Source organism: Triticum dicoccoides, chromosome 6A (assembly GCF_002162155.2).
Source record: "Triticum dicoccoides isolate Atlit2015 ecotype Zavitan chromosome 6A, WEW_v2.0, whole genome shotgun sequence".
NCBI lineage: Eukaryota > Viridiplantae > Streptophyta > Magnoliopsida > Poales > Poaceae > Triticum > Triticum dicoccoides.
The window spans coordinates 288,982,463-289,005,463 of NC_041390.1; positions in this window are offsets into that span (position 1 = coordinate 288,982,463).

Consider the following 23,001-nt stretch of genomic DNA (forward strand, 5'->3'; position numbering starts at 1 on the left):
ATAACTATCGATTTGGTGGAGACGACTTTGACGATCCGACTACAAACGTGCACGACGTTGCGCCTTAGCAATCGCTAAACCAACTCCGGGAGGTTATTGACCACGCTGGAGCACAATCAACCTGACCACAAAGGTCTATTCCTGCAAGCAATCGAAGAACAAGCAAGAATATGATTAAGCAATTTGAATATTGCGAGTCTGGATGAAGTATTGATAAAAGTGGGGTTTCATAAGCGGTCTTGGTCTGGTCGTTGGACACAAACGAAGTACATGAAGTTGCAGCGATGGCTAACTTTTAACTAAATAAAACCCAAGTCTAAACGAAGCCTTAAGGGCTATATATATAGGGAAAAGAGAGGGGATTTTGTCCACCCTTGGCAAGGTGGGACTAAAACACCTCCTAAGTCGTTTCCCCTATAATATGGACTCTAAAAATAGATTACATGGGCCTGGCCCAAAATAAGGTGGCGCAACACCAATAATAAGCTATGGAGGAAATTTATGAAAGGCCATCTTGTATATTTCGTCCATCTTCTTGTATGTCATCATGGTGGCTTCAAAGTCCGGAAATCTCCACTTGAACCTCCGTTCTTGTTCTCTTTGCACGCACCTTCATCTCCGTGCTTGACCATGCTCCAATGTTCATCCTTCTTGTCCGTGCTAGGCCCTTCAATTGCAAGCAACACAAATGTATCTAAGTTAGGCAGCATCATATTCTCATGAACACTAGAAACATTACCAAGAAACGAAAGTACCTGATAATTTAATTGGCGAGCTCTAGCAACTGTTCCAAGAGGTAAAACAACAGGGGATATGGGTGTAACTGTGGTAGCCATGTCCTCATCATCCTCCCCTTCTTGAAAACAAAGCCGTCCTCGGCGTTGCTTAATCTGAAATATGGCTAACAATAGAGACAAGGTGTACATGTTGTATTTGTATATGTCATCCATTTTAACTGATCTCAGTTGTGGCACATGTGACACAGTTATACAAGAGCACCCTTCAAAAGTCGTGAAAAATAAAGCCAATATATTATCACAAGAAGTCAAAGGCATGAAAATATTGCAACTCAGTTTGCACATATAAGTGAAGCTCTTATTCATAATAAAAGATTGGCAATGGTCATCATTAAACCATCCCAACCTTGATGAACCATCACCAAGATTAGAGGTCATATCAAAATGATTAAACATTGGCACAACTATTTTCAAACGTATTTGATCCAAATATGATCTTTTCACTGATTCACATGGTTCTTTTGCATCAATAGTTAATTCAATGGGTTCACTCAAAATTGTTTGATCACATGGCAAAGTCAAATCATGAACATAGTCCTCTAAAATAGCTGGTGTGATCAAAGTAGTGGGTAGCTCATCGCATGGTTCATTTAAATTGACAAGGAATTCATCATACTCATGTGGAGGTGGAAGATCGGTACCTTTGTCATTACCTCTTATGATCAACAAAGATGATGTAGGCACTCTAGGTGGCGATACGTCACATGGTGGAGCTGATGTAGTGCTCTCAACAGTGGATGTTGTTGCCATAGGAGACGCAGTGGTGGAAGGAACAACCGTCGCAACTCGTGGGATTTGCACCTTCCGCTTGTTTATCTTGTGGGCAACACGTCTTGTTATCTCCTGTTCAGCTTTGCAAGCAAGACGAAACAAACGGTCCATAGGATAACATGTTTCATGAATTAGTATCTCCTGAATGTCACGGTTTAATCCTCCCCAAAATCTATCCATAAATTCTTCTTCACTTTCTGCTAAAGAGGAATGCAACAAGGTAGTTTGTAAATCATCATAATATTTCGTTACAGTGTCACTACCTTGTTTTAAATGTTGCAACTTTTTAATCATGTCACGAGTATAATAAGCGGGGACGAATGTATGTTGCATGGGAAGTTTCAAATCATCCCAAGTAATATGTATATAATCAGGGTGTAACCGACAATATTCACTCCACCAAACTAAAGCATAACCAGTGAAAGAACCAACCGCAACCTTAACTTTTTTACATTCATCAAAATTATGGGAAGCAAATATAATATTTATGTCGAACTCCCATTCAATATATAAAGCAGGTCTAAAACGGTCATTAAATGATGGTATAGAAACATTAACCTGATCATGTGCATTTGGATGTTTATGCACCTCTCGTGATTGTTGTGGAATTTGCATAGGTGGTGGCACGTCTCCCGCGATCGACAAAGCCCATGGATTGGCTCTAGATCCTGTCATGATTAGTAGAAACAAGAAACAAAATCCAAAAATAATATTCCTATAACTACTAGGATGTGGTAGTAAAACGCTCACAGTAAAGCAAATATCAATGTCTTACAATGTCTTACCATGCAGCAGGCGGTGATCGGCAACCAGCGGTGTCAAGTAACTCCAAAAGTTGGCTAAAGCGATTGCTAGGTGAACGTATGGATACACGGTGTAGAAATATGTGAAGCTGGGTTGGCTTTATATATGTGAAAAAAATGCTACAACCACGTTAATTAATGCAAGCTGAAAATTCGTTCAAAGTGGTCGAGTGCTGGTTCTAGGCTATACCGTACTAGAGACACGAGCCTATAACACAAATAATTTTCACGCACTGACAAAGTAGCACAAAACAATACACGGTGAGGGAAAAAAACTGCACTCCAAGATACTTCCGAACAATAGGATGCCCTCCAAACAGAATAAACCACTTAAATCTATCTCATCCTTCCACAATATTCTGTTTTTTTTGCAGCGTGGTCTCCAACGTGAATGATTCCAACCAAACAAACTAGCATGTATAGATGTACTTGTCTTTTTTTTCCTCCAGTGCAAATTTTGCAACCGGACCAACACAACAGAAGCTATCGAATCTGTTTTTCTTTACTATCCTTCCAAAAGATGTGCGTGTATTCTACCACGTTAGGCCTTTCTTTGGAAACAAGATGCAAAAAACGAAATTTCCTTCAACAGGCCAAATTTGGATGAGCACTTGCCTTCTCTCTCTCTTTTTTTTGCTGCGATCTCCACTTCTTCCGTAATCAGGCCAAATCTGCTCTCTTTTTTTAGCTGATCTGAAGTTACCAAACCAGTAAGATTCGGCCTGATCTTTTTTTTATTTTGCAAATCCGAAGTTACCAAACCAGGTGCATACGACGTCCCCCTTTTCCTCTTTTTTTTTAGTCAAAACGCCCCAGCAAACTTCCCACAAAATCAGCCAGCTACCAAACACCAACGCACTTGCCTTTTGTTTTAACTCACTTTCCAATTAAATTAAACCGATCAGCCCTCTTTTTTTTATTTGGCTGACTTTTTTTTTGCGTATTACTTTCCAATTAGCGCACAACTCATGTCCTTCCTTCCTTCCTTCTTTCTTCAAAGAAAATTGCCCAACAACAACGGCCACCAACCAAACCGATTGGCACTTGCCTTTTTTTTAATCTTTTCCTTATCTCTTTTGGCAACGTCCAAAAATAATTCCTCACAATAAATGCCGATTCCAAAACCTGCACCACCACGTTACTAACCAAAAAAAATAGCATTGGAGGCCGATCCAATCTTTAATTTCCAAATTCTGTTTTTTTTTGGCCGGTCAGAATCACCTTTTTTTTCAATCTCTTTGATTTCCGTCCAAACTCAAACAACTAAGGTGGGAGGATCACGTCCCAAATCCCACCAGATCTGATCTCTCTCCGTGAATTGTTTATTCTTTCCAAATAAACTACAAGTGCAAACGGAAACTATTAACTCTTCTTGATTCCTTTCCAAAGTTAAACAGCCAACGTGGATCACTTCCTAAACTCCAACCGAATCTGTTTTTTGTTTCCTTTTTTTTTACTTCCAAAATACAACGTGGCTGACTAGTACTTTCCAAGTAACCCAACCAACGTGGGAGGGAATCACGTCCCAATCCCAACCGATCTGCTCCTCGTTTTTTTTCCTAACTGATTCGGTCTCTTTCCTTTCCAACCGATCCGAGCTTTCTCTCGGTTCTTCCAAATTTGTTTAAAGAAACCATGAGAGATTGCAACCAGCGATGGATGTGTGCACCTAACCTTTTTTTTTTGGCTTCAGTCTCTACTTGCAAAACGAATCTGCTCTCTCTTTCTTGTAGGATCTTTCCTCAACTTTTTCTCTCCACGAGACAGATGATGCTCCAAGACAGCGACGAACAATGATAATGGATGGATGGTGGTGGTGGCGGTGAACAAAATAAGTGGCAGCGGATGATGACAAGGAACTGGATGATGGTGGTTGTGGAGACAGCGTGAACAAAACGTGACTAGAACCCGAAACTCTAAAAGTCTAGACACTAAAAACCAGCAACTCGACACACGATGCAACCAAAATTTCAACCATGCAAAAACTAAGTGATAATAGCGAAAGGCTCAGACTCTCTGGGATATGGATGAACTAATCTAACTCTCTTTTTTGTGGCTTTTTCTTGGACTCTAGGTATGAAGAACAGATGCAACCTAACTATGAAAAACTGGAAAATCTCACCGAGCAACCTGAAAACTGATACCACTTGACAGAGGCGAGGGTCCCGATCTTTCGATGAGATGATAACTATCGATTTGGTGGAGACGACTTTGACGATCCGACTACAAACGTGCACGACGTTGCGCCTTAGCAATCGCTAAACCAACTCCGGGAGGTTATTGACCATGCTGGAGCACGATCAACCTGACCACGAAGGTCTATTCCTGCAAGCAATCGAAGAACAAGCAAGAATATGATTAAGCAATCTGAATATTGCGAGTATGGATGAAGTATTGATAAAAGTGGGGTTTCATAAGCGGTCTTGGTCTGGTCGTTGGACACAAACGAAGTACACGAAGTTGCAGCGATGGCTAACTTTTAACTAAATAAAACCCAAGTCTAAACGAAGCCTTAAGGGCTATATATATAGGGAAAAGAGAGGGGATTTTGTCCACCCTTGGCAAGGTGGGACTAAAAAACCTCCTAAATCGTTTCCCCTATAATATGGACTCTAAAAATAGATTACATGGGCCTGGCCCAAAATAAGGTGGCGCAACACCAATAATAAGCTATGGAGGAAATTTATGAAAGGCCATCTTGTATATTTCGTCCATCTTCTTGTATGTCATCATGGTGGCTTCAAAGTCCGGAAATCTCCACTTGAACCTCCGTTCTTGTTCTCTTTGCACGCACCTTCATCTTCGTGCTTGACCATGCTCCAATGTTCATCCTTCTTGTCCGTGCTAGGCCCTTCAATTGCAAGCAACACAAATGTATCTAAGTTAGGCAGCATCATATTCTCATGAACACTAGAAACATTACCAAGAAACGAAAGTACCTGATAATTTAATTGGCGAGCTCTAGCAACTGTTCCAAGAGGTAAAACAACAGGGGATATGGGTGTAACTGTGGTAGCCATGTCCTCATCAGGTTCTACCCTACATCATCTTGGTATCATGAGCCATGTTGATCACGATTTCGGAGCCTCCCCCACCATTTTCTAGCCTTCTTTTGCTTGATTTCGTCCTAAATTCGAAAATCCCCACCAAAAATAGCCCCAAATTTTGTTTTTGTGATTTCTTGGTTTGATGATGTTTTGTTGATTTTGATCCATGGACTTGCTTGGTTTCAAGTGGATCTAGCATTTCCCCAATTTTCCCCACTTTCCGTCCACGAAATCTCATCAATTTTGACCTCAAAATCCCCAATTTCCGCCTAAAATCGCGCCCCACATCTCAAATCCCGCGTTGACCCCGACCCACCGGACGACCGTCACTTTACCGGACGTCCGGCGACCCAGGAAGCACCGGACGTCCGACCTTACCGGACGACCGGAACCCCCTAACCCGAGCAGATTCAGTGGATTTTCTGACCAGACCGGACGTCCGGCGACCGGACGACCGATTTTTCCGGACATCCGGTACCTGTAGATATCAACTTCGGCTGATTTTTGTTTCGACCATAACTAATTCATACGAACTCCGATTTTGACGTTCTTTAGCTTGTTTTGAATCTCTTGACATCCCCCTTCCCACAAAAATACCACCAACATATTTTGACTCCATCAAATTTTGACAATTTTGGCATCTTTGCCTAGGGCTTCCACCACATCATCCGCTACACCATCACCGACTTCCGCAACCTAACCAATTTTGTTCCCCATCGCATTAGTGGTTTCTTGAGGAGTGATTTGAGTCTCCTAAGGTGTCTAGGCTACTTAGAGACGGTCGCTTCTTCATCAACCACCACCACCACTTCCGCATAAACTTGCACACCATACACTTCCGCCACCTCAACTTAACCCATTTTTGTTTGTGTTGTGAGTTGTGTCTCCTAAGGTGTTTCGGCTACTTAGGACCGTGCTTTCAACTCCGACACCGTGTATAGTCCACCACCGCATCCCGCTACCACCATTTTGACATTTGAGATTTTTAGTTCGCGGTTTTTCCGTTTCCTAAGGTGTTTCGGCTACTTAGGGACGAGTCTCCATCATCTTGGTATCTCCATCAAGATCACCGCCACTCATCATCACCGCGGAAGGTAACCTCCATATCATCTTGGTATCGTGGTACCCTCCATTGTATATTCCCTTGCCATTGCATTGATAACCCCTAGCCCATTTTGTGTCACTTGCCTATCGAGACTTGCCATTTGAGTATTGCCGGCAACGTTACTTGTGCACATTAGTGATCTACACCATACATTGCATACATACCATACCATATTGGTATCATATCATCTCGTGTGCCTCAAATTGTTCCCGCATACACACAACAGCTATCTTGGTTTGTGCATTTTGCAAAAGTGGCCATACAAAAAAAGAGAATAAAGCTTTTAAGCAAAGAAAAAGAGTGAACAAAGAGCTTGTAAGCAAGTGCCATAGCATCATACCACATTGTCATATAAGATCATCTTGGATCATAACACCGGGAACCATATATACATAGCATACTTGGGATAGAAAGTTTATCCATTTTGCATCTTATAGGTTGTGCACAAGTGTCGTATCTGCCTAGTGAGCAATCGTGCTAGCGTCTCTCTTGAGTTGTGCAACACGAGCGTTTTCCATGGATTCCACATTTTGTGCTCATCCTTGGTTGCACGACCCCATTTATCTATCCGTGTGTGTGTTTCCGTGTGCCACATATTGCTATTGGTCTACTTGTTACACTTGCGAATTTGTGAATCTCTTTCAACATTATTGACTCTTGCTAACATTTTGCATTAAATTTTTGTGCCACTATCCTCACCGAGCTCCACCATAAGCCTTACTTGTGTAGGTGTGAGAAACCGACAAGAATTGGTACCAATTGTGCTATTTCCTTGTCCACATTGGAGTGATCATTGATCCACTTTCAACTTTGTTCAAGGTACATTTGGTATTCGTTCTTCTCTTTCTCCACTCATATTGGCTCGAATCTTGTGATGGATACGCAAGGCATTTCATCTCCGGTCTTCCACAACAACGACGGCGTGAACAACTACATCACCAAAGCGTCAATCTTCGATCTACAACGACAAATGCAAGGCGCACAATCAAGACTGCGAGAGAGCATCGAGAACCTCTCCATCGACATTCGTCACTCCGAAGCGAGGAAAAGGGACTACATCGACAACAAGCTTTCCACACAAAAGGAGGAGCAAGATGCAAGGATGGAGGAGATTCGGACCTTGTTGATCATCCTCAAGGCGGCGACGTTCAAGTCACAAGTCTTTGGAGCGCAAAAATGATGCAAGTGCAAGTCGTCCTCGTCCACATCTCCATGGCGACCACCATCACGTTTGTGATCCACCTCGTCATGAAGGGCAAGTCACCTCCAAGCAACATGTGCACGATGACGACGAACAACATCTACATCGAGCTCAAGCACGACAATGACAACATCATCATGAAGATGCTCGAGATGCGCCTACCTACAAGTCACAACAAGCCCTACTTCACGCCAAGTCCAAACTTCATGACCACAAGAGAAGACCGCGAGACAAGCACCACCAAGACGGAGCTATGGCTACACCAACCACTTTGGCATCTTCGCCAAGCGATTTCAAGGCATCTTCGCCTTCGGATATATGGCATCTTCGCCAACAAGCACCTCAAGACTACGCTCAAGAAAAGATCCCCAACCTCAAGTTCGTGACTTCCACGAGCTACTACGACCTCGACATCGACCACACGATTCCTTTCTATGGGACTCAAGAACCCGAGGAGTATCTCGAGTGGGAGCGTTTCATGAATGACTACCTCAAGCTACATCAAGTCTCTCCCGAAGATCAAGTGAAGTGCGCCACAAGGAACTTCCACGACTATGCATCCACATGGTGGCTCCACACACCTTCAGAGAGCTACGACATGAGTTGGCCCAAGATGAAGAGAGCTTTGCGGCGAGAGTTTGTGCCTCCAACATACACGGAACAACTTCAACGCCATTTGGAGAACACCATCCAAGGATCCAAGTCCATCGACGAGTACTTCAAGGAGATGAAGATTGCCTTGTGACGAGCCGGCGTGGACGACCCCATTTCGATGAAGTTCCACTTCATGATGGGATTGCACAACGACATCTCCAAGACGATCTCCCTCGAGAACTACAAGTCCCTCGACGACAACTACATTTGATGAGGACATCAATACCATTGTTACACCCACAGCCCCTACTGCTACATATACCGGACCAATTACTAGAGCTCGCGCACGCCAATTAAATTATCAGGTACTTCCGTTTCTTGGTAATGATTCTAATGTTCATGAGAATATGATGCTGCCTAAATTGGATACATTTGTTTTGCTTACAAGTGAAGGGCCTAGCTTGGAGAAGGATGAACATTGGAGCAAGAACAAGCATGGAGATGATGCCATGCGCAAGGGGAACCAGAACGGAGTTACAAGTGATGATTTCAGGACTTTGAAGCCACCATAATGGGTGCATGAAGCCTTGGAAGAAATATACAAGATGCCACTTCATAAATTTTGTCCCGAGGCTATTATAGGTGCTGCGTCACCTTATTATTGGGCCAGGCCCATGTAATTTCGAAATACATAAGTATAGGCTATTTTTAGAGTCCGTATGTGTGGGGAAACAAGAGATAGGGTTGATTTCGGACCCCTCCACCAAGGGCCACGAAATTCCCCCTCTCTTCCTCCATATATACAGCCCTTAGGGCACCGTTTAGACTTTGGGTTTTGTTTAGATTAAAAGTTCGCCATAGCTGCAACTTCGCGTACTTCGTTTGTGTTCAACGACTAGACAAAGGCGTCACAGAATCCCACCTTGATCAATAAAGCTTTCATCTTATATTCGCAATATCCAGATTGCAATCTTAGTTTCTTGCTTGTTCTTCGTTTGCTCGCAGGAAACAAACCCTCGTGGTCAGGTTGATCGTGCTCTGGCATGGTCAATAACCTATCGGAGTTGGTTTAGCGATTGCTAAGGCGCGACGTCCTCGCACGTTCGTAGTCGGATCGTCAAAGTCGACTTCCACCAAAGCGATATCCATCATCTCATCGAAAGACGGGACACCTTTGCCTCTATCAACATTGGTGCTCTCAAGGCGGAACAAGAACTCATGAAGGCCAAACTTTCTCCACCCCAAGCTCACTTCGCGACAACCAAGCTTCCATGAGAACGAGCATGAGGCTAGTACCACCATGATGTCCAAGCCCGACGGGCTCCAAGACGATACTCCCAAGTTTGATGCCATCCCTCTTTGTGGCATTGACGATGCAAAGTCCACAATGACTCTTTTTCAAGACGGTGCAACGACGAGTACGACTACGGAGACCCTGAAGGACCAAGCTTTGGAGGCAAGCGACAAGGTGGCGAGCAAGGATGATGCTTCCATCTTAGGAGGCGAGAGTGATGATGTGCCATCTTCGGCCTTCATCCACGGCGACAACAACGAGATGGTTGAGCATGGGATTTTCCCTTCGACCACGGCGACGTATGATGACTTGAGTGACTTGTGCCACCATATTGAGAGTGAGAGTGACTTCACCACTAGCCCCATAGATGTGTTACCCCAATTGCCATGTGAGGAGAGCCACAACCCCCACCACTTGGGTGAGATGAGTGTGTCCACCATACGTGAGATTGAGTGCACCTATTTTGTGGGAGTGAGTGAACCACCACATAGAGAGAGTGAGATAGTTGATAGGTCATGTGAGACCACTTTTAACACTAATGACTTGATCTCTACCTCTATTGTGTCTTCTCATTTGGTGCTAGGTCCCTTATATGATGACGCGCCGATTCTCGACGACTTCGTCCTACATTTGGACAAGACGATGGCCATGGTGGAATATGATGCACCCCCACATGGTTCCATCACAATGATGATCTTGACCACCATTCGGTCTTACCCACCTCACCTACACCACATGAGTGGAATGACAAAGGTAACATAGGTGAAGGTGATGCTCTTGTCCCACTAGTGGACTATCATGACATTGATTGCTTGCATGATGTTGATCAACCTATTTCCATGCTTCATGCTAGTGTGACTTCCCCATGCGATGATTTACCCATTTGTGATGAGTATGATGATTGCCATGTGAAGTCTATTAGTTGTGATGCCATGTTACATAGGATTTCTTGTGCTAATTCTCTCGGTCACATCATGTTTGCCAATCCGCTTGACTTTTCATATGCTATGCATGAGATCGACCACATGTCATATTTGCAATCTCTTCATAGTGACTATGCATATGCCATTAAGATTAACCCAATTTGCACTTATGGCATAGATGACAAGCCCATGGTTATTGGCATTTGTTTCTCTTGTGATGATATTGATATGCTCCCTTTGCATCATTTATCTCATATGCCATGCCATGACCACCTAGCTTCGGATATGCATTGTTTTGGATGTTGTCCATTTTCTCCATATGATGTTTCCAACATTGCTCATGAGGAGACCCCCATAGTTTCCTCATACATGTTTGGAGATTTTGATCACTCCCATCCATTGCATCATCCCAATACTTATGTGCACAATATGCTTCCCATGAATAAACATGCTATTGATGTGCCATATACTTGTATGCTCAATTTGCATCCCCACCATGTTATACACAATAACTATTCTTTCATGATGGATGACATGCTCTTATACCATGCATCAAACTTCTTTGAGCAACGCTTATCTTGTGCTAACTTTCATATGCACATACACATCATGATGGATGATGTGTACATTTACCACACACACAATTTCTTCCGTTTGTGTCTCTTTTGTGTAGGTACTCATGAATTCTTGTCAACCTCGCAATCCCACGAGTTGACAAAATGAGCTCTAGAGAGCAATGATGACTTGGGATCCCATGGATTGTCTTTCCCACCGCTCTCTTCATGCAAAGACTTCGTGCATTTCTTCTACATGACCCTCACTTGGCTATGGGTTATTGTCCATTACATATTCTATGCCCATCTTTCCATGTTCACTTTGCATGCTATGCTCATTACTATGCTTTTGCCATGCATTCGTGACTCATGCTTTGCATTACACATGATGATAGATTCTCATACTTGTATGTGTATTTGCAAGCTTGGTGGAGATATTGCTTGTTATTGCCATGTTTGCTTTGTGCCCCATGCATATGATGATACTTCCATTTTGCTTTGTGTTCGTGCTTGCGATATGTCATGTGCATTGTCTATGTCTATTATTTGCTCACATGACATGATTGGCATGATTTCCTCTAGTATGTTGCATCTTCGCACTACTAGCTTGCACAACTTTATTACTATGTTTGACTTGATTGCCTCACACATGATGAGCAATTGCTCTTTCTATTGTGTTGAGTGCCACACGATATTCACTACACCCAATGCACATTATGATTGGATTGTCTTGCACTTGACACATGTGTTTATACACTTCATTTTATTTGGTGTTGTGAATGATTCATATGCCTACCATAGACCTTTCATTGAGCAATTTGTGAATGCTTGCTATGAACTTGAGGTAGATGCTCCTTCACTTGTCCAACATATTTTCATCAATACCTCACATTTACATGCTTGTCCCCATGATATCCTTGATTATGCTCAATTTATGTGCTTACATGCCATGTCAAAATCCTTTGTCAAACCATATGCTTTGCATGATGACGACACTTGTTTGGTGAATAACCTCTTGAATGCTTGGTTTTGCACTAACGCTAACCACATTTGTTTTTCCAAGTGTTTGTTGTCCTTGCTCATTTTGAAGGAATCACTAGACGGTGCAACATTGGAGTGTGCCCATTTCAAGCTTCAAGATGACGAGAACTTGGTGATCGACCACTCCTACACGGCGACGCCATCTCTTTCCCATGGTGATTTGGATTTTGATCCGAGGTCGGATCTTTCCCAAGGGAGGGGAGATGATGCGGAGCATCCTATGGACATCACCATGTCAAGAGTCCGTTTGGCAAGTGACACGTGTGACATCTACTTCACATACATAAAGGTGAATCATCTCCTTTACACGTGCTCACTTGACCACTTCGAGGATGGTATACTACTTGACACTCCACTCGTGTGCATGCATAGGTATTGTCGGAACACTGCGGACGACGTGGAGGAGTGCAAGTGCCAAGGAACACCTACACCATCCGCGAGGGAAGCGTGTGTAGTGCCTTGAGACCGATGTGCCACGTGTCTTCCAGTTATTTGTTGTCGTTGCCTTGTCATTGCTTGCGTGTCATGCATTGCATATCATGTCATCATGTGCATTTCATTTGCATACATGTTCATCTCATGCATCCGAGCATTTTCCCCGTTGTCCGTTTTGCAATCCTGCGCTTCTATGTCACCCGGTGTCCCTTTCTACCTCTTTTCGTGTGCGGGTGTTAAACATTTCCGGATTGGACCGAGACTTGTCATGCGGCCTTGGTTTACCACTGGTAGACTGACTGTCAAGTTTCGTACCATTTGGACTTCGTTTGATACTCCAATGGTCAACCGAGGGACCAAAAAGACCTCATGTGTGTTGCAGCCCAACACCCTTCCAAAGTGGCCCAAATCCCACCTAAACCTCCTCCATCATCTCGATCGTTTGATCACGATCGCGTGGCCGAAAACCGCACCTCATTTGGACTCTCCTAGCTCCCTCTACCTATAAATATGTGCAACCCTTCCAAATTCGCGGACGAAACCCTAGTCTTCTTCATCCTCGCGCTGACGAGCATGTCCGCGCCGAGCCGGACATGTCCGCCGCCCGCTACCACCTCGCTCCGGCCAATCCGGCCTCACCACGTCACCCGAGCCGCCGGCGCATCCAACCGCGCGCCACCACCTGGCCTGCCCCGCCGCCTCTCCTGCGCGGGCCTGGGAGGTCCAGATCCGGTCCCCCTCGGCACGGTTGCCGCCGCCGCCTCCCGAGGAGCTTCGTCCAGCGGCTGCCTCTCCTCGTCGCCGCGCTCGCTGCCGGTTCGCCCCGCCGCCATTGCCATGCGCCGGCCACCGCGCCGCCCGTCGGGCGCCCCACCGCGCCTCGTCACCGGAGATCCGCCCTGCGCTGCCATCTTCTTCGCCATCCCCGCGCCGCAGCCGCGCCTCTCGCCGGCGCGCCGCTCGCCATCGCCGGACCACCGCGCCTCGCCGCCTCGGCCTCCGGCGACCTCGCCAGATCCGGCCACCGCCCCGTCCCAGATCCGGCCGGGTGGGATGAGATCCACCCGGTCCCAAACCAAACAACGTCGCGCCGCCCGGATCCCTCCGTCCCAGGATCATCTCGTCCCGTTGACTTTTCCGGAGGTATAATTTCTGCCAAGTCCCCGAAATTTCCTGATTCAAATTCCCATGTTCATCATGTCACAACTTTGCATCCGTAGCTCCGATTCATGCGTGTAGCATATCAAAATGTTCACCTTAGAGAGTACATCATTTCATCTCATTGCATCATTTTCATTTGAGCTTATCATGATGCCTGAAATGCTGTAGGAAGAGAGGTATTTGAGTTAATTGTCAGATCTGCTACACCAAATAGCTATGTCATTTTTGCCATGATTAGTGTGTGCATGATATGCTCCTGGGCTCTACATGTGTTTTGTTATATGCCATGCCATATTTACGGAGGTGCTTACCATGTATTTTTGTGATATGTGTGGTGACTAGCACAAGCTTGCAAAGTAGTGCATTCGTTAATGCTGATTTCAGGGACTTAGAATTTCACTAAGTCCTTGATCTGTTTTTATCAATATGCCATATGTTCATGTTGTTTCCTAGTGATCCGTGCCTCTTTTGAGGATGATCAGTAAGGGTGATTTGTTAATATTGTGGTGCTCTATCCATCCATGTCTTTGTTTGAAATTATGGAGCACCCTAGCTTGAGCCAATCGAGCTCTACTTTTGCTATTTCGTAATTCCTGGCAGATTGTCTACTTGTTAGTAATTTTGCCGAGGATGTTGTTGTTGATCCGTGCATGCTATGTTGTTGTTCTTGCCATGTCTAGCTTATATAATGTGTATTCTTGATGGGTGTATGCTTAGATTGTCATGCATTGCTCTGTAGTGAGTGCTTCGAGCTCGTAAACATGCCTACTCGTTAACATATTTGCATGCTCCAGTTTTTCTCTAAGTTTGAGATTTGATTATGTTTTTGCCATGTTCACATGTTTGCAATTGTATTTTCTGATCCCTTTTGGCTCAAGGTCCCTAAGGGACTTTTGTTAAGCTCTTTGAGTAGCTCCACGCCATGCCTTGCTTTGCCATGTGAAGTTCCTATAGATTATAGTTTCCATGCTCCAAAATGTGCTACCTGACCTGAAATTCCAAACATGTGTTAATCTCACCATGTCTGAAACCTGTTTACCATTTGCACTTTTGCCATGCTTGTTTGAACCTGTTAATGGATGAATTAGCCGTAGCTCAGTGTTCATCTTTTCTTAAGATTTATGAGTGGATCCCTGCCATGTATTTTGTTGTCATGTTTGAGTGCTGTAGCATAATTATCTCGTTGCATTTATATGGCTACATGCTGATTATCGCAGACCGATGCCATATTTGTTTTGTTTGCCATTTCCAAACCGTGCATCCGATTCCGGTGATCTTTATATCGATTTCAACCGAAATCACCTCACCTTTCCAGGGCACTCTTGGATTTCTAAATTTAGGCCAGGTTCATTCATTTATTTTCAAATCATGCATATGCATCGCATCCCGCATCCCGCATATCATACCATGTTCATGTATTGGTTGTTTACTATGTTGTGTGCTTTCTTTCCGGTGTTGCTTCTTCGGGTTGGTTCCGATAACGTCGTGTTTGTGAGGACCCGTTCGTCTACGTCCGTTTGTCTTCTTCATGGACTCGTTCTTCTTCCTTGCGGGATTTCAGGCAAGATGATCATACCCTCGAAATCACTTCTATCTTTGCTTGCTAGATGCTCGCTCTTTTGCTATGCCTATGCTGCGATACCTACCACTTGATTATCACACCTCCCCTATTGTTGAACCAAGCCTCTAACGCACCTTGTCCTAGCAAACCGTTGTTTGGCTATGTTACTGCTTTGCTCAGCCCCTATTATAGCGTTGTTAGTTGCAGGTGAAGATTGAAGTTTGTTCCTTGTTGGAATATGGAGATGTTGTTCCTTGTTGGAACATGTTTACTTGTTGGGATATCACAATATATCTTATTTAATTAATGCATCTATATACTTGGTAAAGGGTGGAAGGCTCGGCTTTATGCCTGGTGTTTTGTTCCACTCTTGCCGCCCTAGTTTCCGTCATATCGGTGTTATGTTCCCGGATTTTGCGTTTCTTACGCGGTTGGGCTATAATGGGAACCCCTTGACAGTTCGCCTTGAATAAAACTCCTCCAGCAATGCCCAACCTTGGTTTTACCATTTGCCTCACCACCACCTACTTTTCCCTTGGGAGTCGCTCTCTCAAGAGTCATCATTATTTTACCCCCCCCGGGCCAGTGCTCCTCTGAGTGTTGGTCCGACCGAGCAGACTGCGGGGCCACCTCGGGGCAACTTGAGGTTTGGTTTTACTCGTAGGATGTCTCATCTGAGTGTGCCCTGAGAACGAGATATGTGCAGCTCCTATCGAGATTTGTCGGCACATTCGGGCGGTGTTGCTGGACTTGTTTTATCTTTGTCGAAGTTGTCTTGTAGAACCGGGATGCCGAGTCTGATCGGAATGCCTCGGGAGAAGGTTTATTCTTCGTTGACCGTGAGAGCTCGTGATGGGATAAGTTGGGACACCCCTGCAGGGATTTGAACTTTCGAAAGACGTGCCCGCGGTTATGGGCAGATGGGAATTTGTTAATGTCCCGTTGTAGAAATGATAGAGGCTAAGGTGTCCCGATGTTTCGATGAGATGGTGGCTATCGTTTTCTGTGGGAGTCGACCTTGACGATCCGACTACGAACGTGCGAGACGTCGCGCCTTAGCAATCGCTAAACCAACTTTCGAGGGTTATTGACCACGCCAGAGCACGATCACCCTGACCACGAGGGTCTATTTCCTGCGAACAAACGAAGAACAAGCAAGAAACTGAGATTGCAATCGGGATATTGCGAATATAAGATGAAAGCTTTATTGATCAAGGTGGGGTTCTATGACGTCTTGGTCTGGTCGTTGGACACAAACGAAGTACGCGAAGTTGCAGCTATGGCAAACTTTTAATCTAAACAAAACCCAAAGTCTAAACGATGCCCTAAGGGCTGTATATATGGAGGAAGAGGGGGGAATTTCGTGGCCCTTGAGGGTGGGGTCCGAAACCAACCCTAACTCTTGTTTCCCCACACATACGGACTCTAAAAATAGCCTATACTTAAGTATTTCGAAATTACATGGGCCTGGCCCATTAATAAGGTGACGCAGCACCTAGAATAGCCTACGGACGAATATTATGAAGTGGCATCTTGTATATTTCGTACAAGGCTTCATGCACTCCTTATGGCGGCTTCAAAGTCCTGAAATCATCACTTGTAACTCCGTTCTTGATCCTCTTGCGCATGCCATCAACTCCATGCGTGTTCTTGCTCCAATGTTCATCCTTCTCCAAGCTAGGCCCTTCATTTGTAAGCAAAACAAATGTATCCAATTTAGGCAGCATCATAATCTCATGAACATTAGAATCATTACCAAGAAACGAAAGTACCTGGTAATTTGATTGGCGTGCGCGAGCTCTAGTAATTGGTCCAGTATATGTAACAGTAGGGGCTGTGGGTGTAACAATGGTATTGATGTCCTCATCATCCTCCCCTTCTCGAAATGAAGTCGTCCTCGACGGAAGCGCATCTTCCTCACCCAAATAAGGCTTCAAATCTGCAATGTTAAAAGTGGGACTAACCCCAAAATCTATAGGTAGCTCAAGTTTATATGCATTATCATTTATTTTCTCTAACACCTTAAAAGGACCATCAGCACGTGGCATTAGCTTTGATTTGCGCAGATTAGGAAATCTATCCTTACACAAATGTAACCAAACAAGATCACAATGTGCAAACACAACATGTTTTCTACCTTTATCTCTAGTAAGTTTATATTTAGCATTCATACGCTCAATGTTTTCCTTAGTTAACTCATGCATTTTTAAAATCAATTCAGAACGTTCTTTAGCATCAAAATTAACCTTCTCTGAAGATGGAAGAGGCAACAAATCAATAGGTGCACGAGGTAGGAAACCATACACAATTTCAAAAGGGCACATCTTAGTAGTAGAATGCAATGAACGATTATAAGCAAATTCAATATGAGGCAAGCATTCTTCCCACATGTTCTTGTTATTCTTCAAAACAGCCCTAAGCATAGTAGACAAAGTTCTATTGACTACTTCAGTTTGTCCATCAGTTTGGGGGTGACAAGTAGTACTAAAAAGCAGCTTAGTCCCCAACTTAGCCCATAAACATCTCCAAAAGTGGCTAAGAAATTTAGTATCACGATCTGAAACAATAGTATTTGGCACACCATGTAAGCGAATAATTTCACGAAAGAACAAATCAGCAACATTAACAGCATCATCGCTTTTATGACATGGTATAAAGTGTGCCATTTTCGAGAACCTATCTACGATAACAAATATGCTATCCCTCCCCTTCTTTGTTCGAGGTAAACCTAAAACAAAGTCCATAGATATATCCTCCCAAGGAACACTAGGTACAGGCAAAGGCATATATAAACCATGAGGATTGAGTCGTGACTTAGCTTTTTGACATGTAGTGCAGCGAGCAACAAAACGCTCAACATCCCGTCTCATCTTTGGCCAAAAGAAATGTGTAGCAAGTATATCCTCCATCTTCTTGACGCCAAAGTGTCCCATTGACCCTCCTCCATGCGCCTCCTGCAGCAACAAAAGACGAACAGAGCTAGCTGGAATGCATAGCTTGTTAGCACGAAACACAAATCCATCGTTAAGGACGAACTTGTTCCAAGTTCTCCCTTCCTTACAATTCTGCAATACATCTTTAAATTCAGCATCATGAACATATTGATCTTTGATGGTCTCCAAACCAAATATTTTAAAGTCAAGTTGTGAAAGCATAGTATAACGACGAGACAAGGCATCAACAATAACATTTTCTTTACCCTTCTTGTGTTTAATGACATAAGGGAAAGTCTCAATGAATTCAACCCATTTAGCATGTCTACGGTTCAGTTTTGCTTGACTTTTAATGTGTTTCAAAGATTCATGATCAGAATGTATAACAAATTCCTTGGGCCATAAATAATGTTGCCATGTTTCTAAGGTCCGAACAAGAGCATATAATTCTTTATCATAAGTAGAATAGTTCAGACTAGGCCTACTCAATTTTTCAGAAAAGTATGCAACAGGTTTTCCATCTTGTAATAACACACCTCCTAATCCAATTCCACTAGCATCACATTCAAGCTCAAAAGTCTTATTGAAATTAGGAAGTTGGAGTAAAGGAGCATGTGTCAACTTATCTTTCAATACCGTGAAGGCTTCTTCTTGTGTGGTACCCCAAACAAAAGGCACATCCTTCTTTGTAAGCTCGTTGAGAGGTGCAGCAATGGTGCTGAAATCTCTCACAAAACGCCTATAGAAACCAGCGAGGCCAAGGAAACTCCTCACTTGTGTGACCGTTTTGGGCTGTGGCCAACTCTCAATAGCTTCAATCTTGGCTTTATCAACTTCAATTCCCTGTGGAGTAACAACATAGCCAAGTAAAGATACTCGGTCGGTGCAAAAGGTGCACTTTCCAAGGTTTCCAAATAAACGTGCATCACATAGAGCAATAAAAACAGCACATAAATGTTCCAAATGTTCCTCCAAAGATTTGCTATAAATCAATATGTCATCAAAGTAAACTACCACAAATCGTCCAATGAAAGCACGTAAAACTTCGTTCATTAACCTCATGAAAGTACTAGGTGCATTAGTTAACCCAAAAGGCATGACTAACCACTCATATAATCCAAACTTAGTTTTAAATGCTGTTTTCCATTCATCTCCCAATTTCATACGAATTTGATGGTAACCTGCACACTCAAAACACGTTGAGCAACTAAACATTCATACCTGTCAGCATCTTCAGGAGCCATGTATTGCGTCTCATGATCAGAATCGTCTCCACCGTGTTCGTCATGTGTAATAAGAGCCAAAGTCTCATCATCATAGTCACTAGCGGACTCATACCCACCATCCTCAGTAACAATCATCACATGCTTAGATGGGCATTCTCTCGCATAATGACCTCCACCCTTGCAACGTCGACAAATAATATCATGTGTTTGCCCTGTTGATGCCATGGATGAAGAAGAGCTCTTTGTAGGCCCAGAAGGTGTGCTCTTGGCAGATAGTGGTGATTGTGCCTGCTTTATTGTATCACGGTTGGAGGTGGCAGCTGACGGAGGCGCCGGTGTAGCAGAACGTGTGGAAGTAGAGGATGCACGTGGTGTCCATGATGAAGGTCGACCTGCAGAAAAGTTAGTCCGCGCCAATGCCTGTCGATCCTGCACTTCACGTTCAGCTTTACAAGCAAGATGGAATAAACGAGTGATATTAGTATACTCTTATACTCTAGAATCGTCTGAATCTCTCTATTTAATCCACCCATAAAACGTGCAAGCATAGCTTCATTCTCCACAACAATACCACATCTAATCATGCCAGTTTGTAATTCCTGATAATATTCTTCTACAGAATTTTTTCCCTGTCTTAAGCGCTGCAATTTTTGAAGTAATTCACGTTGATAATATGGTGGAACCCAACGAGTACGCATAGCAGTTTTCAAAGCAGCCCAAGTAGCCGGAATAGGATATAATCTACAATGCTCAGACCACCAAACACATGCAAAACTAGTGAAAGCACAAACAGCAGCAGGAACACGTCTCTCCTCGGGATATTGTAAACATGTAAATCGTTGTTCAGTTTCTAACTCCCAAGTAAGATATATATCAGGAACATATCTACCCTCAAATGGTGGAATATTCAATTTTAGTTTAGGGAGATGGTCATGATCTCGTACCTGAGGGTGAGCCCTACCATTGCCATTATTTGCATGTGGACGACCTGATGGTTGCTGTGCTGGTGGTGGCACGTAGTTCTGATTTTGATCAACCTCATCCTCATAATCTCCCACATAATCATCCTCCTCCACATCAGTAGTAGGAGCCACAGAAGTATCAACAGCAGCACCAGCAGTTTGGCCCGACTGAAGAGGGACATGGCTCGCTCGGTGGAGGGCTGTTTCCCAACGTGGAGGTAGTCGGTGTTGTTGCTGTTGTTGCAGAGGTGCGGCAGGAGCAGCCGGTGGTGGTGGTGGAAAACGCGAAAGCAATTCAGCAAACTTGTTATCGAGCAGTGTTTCAAACGTCTTCTCCATGCCATCTATCTTCTCCATGGCCTTTTCAAATCTGTTTATCACATCTTGCACCTGTCCACTCATCATTTGCTGAAGCGTATCATGAAGCTCCTTGTTCGTCAAGTTCTCCCAGTCAGTCTCGTCGGCTTGTGATACTGGCATGGTTAGCAGCAATAGAAACACACAAGAATATGATCCTACAGACTACTAACAAGTGGTGGTGGTGGTGGCGGGTGTCACAAATCCGTTAAGCAAATCTCAAATTCTTACCAGTTCTTATCCAGCAGTAGGCGGTGATCGGCAACCGTTGTAGTCAAAACTCTCAAAAGCTTGGATAGAGCGATTGCCAGGGAGAGTGAAACGCACGACATAGATGTATGTGGAGCTGGGAAGGCTTATAGTATGGTAGCAAAAAGGGTCAGCAATAATCAATTCAGAGATGCAAAGTTGAATAACCGCTCAACGACGGTACTGTGCTGGTCCTAGGCTAGACCGTGCTAGAGACGCGAGCCTAGAACACTAACAAAATCACGGCGCTGCACGTAAATAAGGGAAAAGCACACTCTGGAACTCTCTTTTTTTTCGCTCTTTTTTTTGCGCTCCTTTTTTTGCGCTCCTCTTTTTTTTTGCGAAAAATCACTATAACGGCGAGTGTCTCAAAACTCTTCCCTAGTCAAACTGATAGGATGGGCGCGAAATTTTTTTTTCACTTTTTTTTCGAAAATCAGGGCAGCGACGACGAAAAAGTGCGACAAAAAATCACTATGATGGCACGTGGCTCAAAAGACTCAGAAAAGCCTAAAAATAGGATAGGGAAAAAAAAATTGCCCGTGAAAATTTTGGCCTAAAAACTGCCCGGGGGTCTCCAGACTCTTTTTTTTCTTTCTTTCTTTTCGAGACCTACGCAGGCAAGGAAACACGAATCGGAATTTAGATTGATCTCAAGAACAAACCTAATATGAGAAGAACTCGGATTGGTGGTGGATATATGGTTGTGGTATATGGCAGCGGTGGTGGTATATGGTAGCGGTGGTGGTATATAGATAGAGATTGGTGGTGGTATATGGATACGGATTGGTGGTGGTATATGGATATGGATTCAGAGCGGTGGCAGATAAGCAAAAGTGGTAGATGGGCGATGATGATGGTGCGGCGGCGGCGTGACAACTTATGACCAGAACTCGAAACTCTAAAAGACTAGACTCTAAGACCAGCAACTTGACACGACGATGCAACCGCAAATTCAACAAAGCAAAAACCCTAAAAAGATTATGCAAAGGCTCAGATTGGTTCGGATATGATGAATTAACCCTAATTTTTTTGTGGCTTTTTCGTGGACTGTAGGTATGAAGAACAGACTCGATCTAATCTACGAAAAACTGTAAAATCTCACCGAGCAACCTGCAAATCTGATACCACTTGATAGAGGCTAAGGTGTCCCGATGTTTCGATGAGATGGTGGCTATCGTTTTCTGTGGGAGTCGACCTTGACGATCCGACTACGAACGTGCGAGACGTCGCGCCTTAGCAATCGCTAAACCAACTTCCGAGGGTTATTGACCACGCCAGAGCACGATCAACCTGACCACGAGGGTCTGTTTCCTGCGAACAAACGAAGAACAGGCAAGAAACTGAAATTGCAATCAGGATATTACGAATATAAGATGAAAGCTTTATTGATCAAGGTGGGGTTCTGTGACGTCTTGGTCTGGTCGTTGGACACAAACGAAGTACGCGAAGTTGCAGCTATGGCGAACTTTTAATCTAAACAAAACCCAAAGTCTAAATGATGCCCTAAGGGCTGTATATATGGAGGAAGAAGGGGGAATTTCGTGGCCCTTGAGGGGGGGGTCCGAAACCAACCCTAACTCTTGTTTCCCCACACATACGGACTCTAAAATAGCCTATACTTAAGTATTTCTAAATTACATGGGCCTGGCCCATTAATAAGGTGACGCAGCACCTAGAATAGCCTATGGACGAATATTATGAAGTGGCATCTTGTATACTTCGTCCAAGGCTTCATGCACTCCTTATGGCGGCTTCAAAGTCCTGAAATCATCACTTGTAACTCCGTTCTTGATCCCCTTGCGCATGCCATCAACTCCATGCGTGTTCTTGCTCCAATGTTCATCCTTCTCCAAGCTAGGCCCTTCATTTGTAAGCAAAACAAATGTATCCAATTTAGGCAGCATCATAATCTCATGAACATTAGAATCATTACCAAGAAACGGAAGTACCTGGTAATTTAATTGGCGTGCGCGAGCTCTAGTAA